At 38.4% G+C, this 4,897-nt stretch overlaps 1 long non-coding RNA gene across 1 annotated transcript; it reads right to left on the bottom strand.

The window, feature by feature from the left end:
• Positions 1-1,242: 1,242 nt before the first annotated feature.
• On the bottom strand, positions 1,243-4,897 carry LOC107076969 (uncharacterized). The gene is made up of 2 exons (XR_001478092.2): positions 4,403-4,897; positions 1,243-2,649 (listed from the first exon to the last, which is right to left on the bottom strand). It is a non-coding gene; the product is annotated as an uncharacterized lncRNA (long non-coding RNA).

The raw sequence follows: 4,897 nt of genomic DNA, 5'->3' as shown, positions 1-4,897 counted from the left end.
CTGTGGGCTGAAATTAGAAACCTGTGTTATTTAAATTGAAGAATTCATTTAAGAGGGATTCTACTCTATTTTTTATTTTTCTCATGGAATTCTGCCAGTTCTTTATCTGCTGGGGAACTTGAACTGTGAGTTTGAGGGTAAGTGTGATACTGAGCTGCTGGTGTAAATTAAAATGTGGAAAACGAATCATATAAGACAGCCTTCGTGCAAGGGCTAGATCTGGCAGGTTTTATCATTGTCTTTAAAACACCACCTACTTTACGATAGGGGAACGTTAAGCTGGTTCAGTTAAGTGTATAATGAACTCAGTTACCTAATTAAGAGTTAAGGAAGAATAACAACAAGGAGGTAAGCAATGCTGTCCAAAAGCCATACAGTATTTGTTTCTGTATGGAATCATCAATAATTTCTTTAATACCTCCTGCAAATTTCATTGTTTACCTTTTGTGAGTAGTTCATGTCCTTGACACATTTGCCCCAAGTAAGTAAGTCCTGAACACTTCCCCACATGAGGAGAAAGAGTTCCCACTGTTGGACTGCAAGCCATTCGGTGCACTGCATGTTTTTGAAATCCTTACAGAATCTGGAATAATGATAGATTTTATTAACATCACTGAACGCGTTTACTGTAGGTGCCTGCGAGTCTGAAGGGTCACTACTGTACAGCAGGTCAAGGATACTCTGGCTAACTCAAATGCGCTCAATGCTGTCATCTCACAGCCAGAAGTGTGCCATTGTAGGTTTTCCTACAATGATAATCACCTTATGCCCTAACCCAGGAATTACATGACCCGGCTGTTGTAAATCTTTGTTAACAATCTCTATTACTCTGTTCCACAGGTGTGCTTTCCTTTCCTGCTTAAAGATTTCTATTAAAACAGCAAACATTAATATTGAATATGATTATCTTGCTTCTACTAATAGAGGTATTAAAAAAAGCTGATGTTCTCCACCCTTAACACACATTCAAGAATGCACTTTCCAAATAAGGAAGAGACTGCAAATCTGTCTGAATAAAATATGTTTGGTGCTTCACACTTTTTGGGTTAATATATAAAATATTTGATCCTACATAGTGTTTTCTTTTCTTAGGGATAACTGGAATTGTTAGGAAACATACGCTTTTTATATCATGGAAATATTACCGATTTCTTTCTGTTAACTCATTTGTTTTGAACTGCCTTGCTATGATTTCATGCTCTCAAAACAATGACTAGCAATTAAGCAAATAATGTCCCAAACTAAATGTTATTAATTTAATCTAAGATTGCACAGACATACAAAATATATATATATATGTATATGAACACACAGTAGATACAAATAGGAAACAGTAATAGAACAGCGTTTGTAAATGGAACAATAGAGAATGTACCGCTATACTGCCACATGGATTTGAGCACACCATCGCAGATGCTACACACCAAAACCCAGCATGCCTGGCTTGGACTTGGCACCTCACTGGAGTAAAAGCAATTTGCACCCACTGCAGGTTAGTGCACGTGCTACACAATTCTATCTGACCACCTGTCACTGCCTGTCACCTCCAGTACTGCACGTAGCAATGCTTACAGCAGCCAATAAAACGTGCAGAATGTTTTTTTTTTGTATAATATATTTTATTCGGTCTCGTGTGTTATTGTGCCAGAGAGGTCAAATCGACGCTGATTCTCAGAAATAGTGTTATGTGAATACACTGGAGTAATGTACTGTAGATTGGTACAATCCTGATAAATAATACTGTAAAGTAGTGATAAAAGATACTTTCATGATCAATACAACATAGTTGTTCCAATATAAATCCAGTTGGGATTTAAAATTAAAGGTTAAGAAATAATCATCACAATCCTGAATATCTTAAAAATATCCCTCAGTGCTTTGACTCAATAGCGTGTTCCCTTGCAAAATGTAGAATTCTCTAAGAAGTGGTTGGAGACTGGCTTGTTAGAGCAAAATAATATAAATAGGTTTTGCCATAAGGACTTCCATTCATATTACTAAGTTAACATAGGACAGGAAGCTGCTAAGCACTCTACAATATTTTTGTGATGTACTGTATCTGATTTTAAAATATTTCTTTATCCATTGGATACTGTACATACAACTTGTCCTATTAGGCATGAGATCTCTGATTTTTAATATAAAATTATCTATGAGGTTTTATAAAGAATACATTGATCACATTTTCTGCACATTTTGCACATTCTTTTGCAAAATGTAAATCAAATAGGTTTTTGATCAATTAGATTAGTTTTCTTTAAAACATCTGGTGCTTTATCAGAAGGCAAAGCATTCAAGTCATCATCTGCCACCAGCTGGATGTAAGGGATGATTATCATGATTTTTACTTAATGAATTGTGGATATTAGTCTTTTGTCCTATTGTTAACCTTAAATAAATATTTTGGAAATATAATGACATCGTTTTTATAAGGGAGGTGAGAATTCGGTTTCTCTCTGGAGGACGCAAATGGATCGCAACTCTTTCTGGAGTGAGGCTGACAGATGGTCCTGATTCGACACGCCGCTCAGCCGACCCATGCCTTCCCACCCTTGGAAAGCGACCTCTTCAGGTTCGGCGTGGGTACCAAGACACGCCGGCTGCACTGGGGCTGAAGGGCTGCTTCTCAGCTGGTGGCGCTGGGTCTCACTGCCAAGAGCACAAGAGAAGGGTCAGCTCAAAGGGGATGGCTAACGTAGGCACAGCCTCGAATTAAACTCCTGTTGTACTGCAATTCACACTGTGTCTAGTGCAAAAGAAAAAACGAGCAGACAGAAATGTTTTGTTGCATTTTATGCTTTAATGCGCTCCTTCACAAACTGAGGGACACTGGGGTCTTAAAACGTGGCATAAAGGCAGTTTAACATTCCCAGTGAAGAAAGTGACTGAGAAACTCAGAGTTGTCATGTGGGAATGCTGTGGAAATGTTGTGGAGTGAGAAAAACATTGTATAATATTTCACTGTAATTAAATCATAGTAAACTAAATTATGCATTAGTCTAACACAGTAGGAGGGAGACTTTGGTGACTGTCATGAAAAGCCAATATCAAATAATTAGGGTTTTTTGTGGCCTAAATCATAATAGTTTAAATTCGTTACTTACAATACTGCATTTGCAGTATTATATGCATATTGTGATGATATTTCCAGTATTTATTCAGCCCAGGGAAAAACATGACAACATGATTTGCATTTTAATACATTATATGATTTCTGCATGTTTGCATTGAGATTTATTTCATCAGACAATTTTCAATTCATTGTGTAATCTGACATAAAACAGATGTAACAGAATACATTGAGAATGATAACAAAAGGATGACCCTGGTGATGACACTGGAGTGTAGTGTCTCAATGGCATCTCACGATTCTCATTCTGCAGGCTACATCTTCTCAAAGAAGAAATGTTTAAAAATACAGTTACTCCCACTTCACTGTAGACATGAATTTACGGGCTCAGATAAATCATCCTTAAACAAGATTAAGAAATGATAACAGTGAATATCAGCTATCAATACTCGACCATAATCAGGAATTGAAAGAACATGGGTGGAGAAATCATCGATGTAATATAACACAGTTCAGATCTCCCTTACTCAGGTTATTTGATACAGCTGTAGTTGCTGAAGGCTTTTTTTAAGAATAGGTTTCTTTAGAATTTACTGAGTCCTGTAGATGGCGCCGTTGAGTTTTCAGTTGTTAAGCAAAATAAAAGAAACCAAAGCCAAAGATATGCTGTATGCACGTAATTTTATACATACATATTTATTATACATAGACGTATTTACAGTACCTTCACAAGTACGTATTAACATTTAGCTGACTGTTATTAATATAGCACGAAGTATACATGAATGGGAGACTATTGTATCTCAATCCATCGGTGACGGGCACGTATCAGCGCACAAATTCATCTACTTGTAAAAATAAATCGCATTAATCCAAAAAGGACATGTATGGTACAATTAAAATAAAGTGTCCACAAAGGAAACAAAAGATTTTTGTTTGAATTCGCATAAAAAACAGCATACTGTATATTAATATTTTACATGTCGTCTATTAAAGTTCTTAAGAAGGATTAATGTGGCCCCTGCTGAACTGTGATGGCTTTCACCGAACACGGTTCGAGGGTGAATTTGGGGTTGCTGATGTCTAGGTCGATTTGGTGATTTTCAGAAGCCCCACTCCTAGACCTTCAGTCCTGCCTTGGGATTACTACAGGCCAGCCCGGTGCACGCAGTGAGGACAAAAGATACGCCACATCTTTTAGAAACCGCTTGAACGTCGCCCCGAACACCAGCTTGATGGGCTCCCCTCCGTAGCTGTGGGTTCATCCCACTCCCGAGGGGCTAACTGTGCTCTTATTCACACGAAATGCCCCCGTTGGAGACCGTTACTCACTTCGTGGCAGCACGGTTTCGATTTCATTGCGATTCCACAGCAGTCTCCTCTTAGCTCTGTCCAAGGTGCTGATCTCGCCGAGTGTGTGCTCAGGTACAGTACGGGACTGCGTACCTGCAGCAATGGCCGAGCCGTTGACCGGCACTGGATCGCACTGTATAGCGTCCGCAGCAAGTCGCCGTAAATAATTTACCGAGCAATAGTCGTTTGTTCCTTTGCATCAAGCTGATGTTCTAGTACAATTGCATTTCTAAAATAAGAAACCAACTCTCCCATACAAAACAACTGATTGAAATTACGGACGTTTAAAAAATATGCCAGCAATGCGATTCCTCACTTCCTCTTTGAGTCGCGCAAGTTAATGTGCACGTTAATGTTGCAGTGGACCTCCCTCTGGAGTCTTCATATAATTAGATAAGAGGTATAAGGTGAGAGAGAAAGATGAGAATAAATGGATGACGATTCTGTATCATAGATTCCTGGGAGTGAAATGGA

The sequence above is a fragment of the Lepisosteus oculatus genome, chromosome 5 (assembly GCF_040954835.1).
Source record: "Lepisosteus oculatus isolate fLepOcu1 chromosome 5, fLepOcu1.hap2, whole genome shotgun sequence".
NCBI classification, from domain to species: Eukaryota; Metazoa; Chordata; class Actinopteri; order Semionotiformes; family Lepisosteidae; genus Lepisosteus; species Lepisosteus oculatus.
Note: the sequence above shows the minus strand (reverse complement) of the source record. Positions and strands in the feature narration are given on the sequence as shown.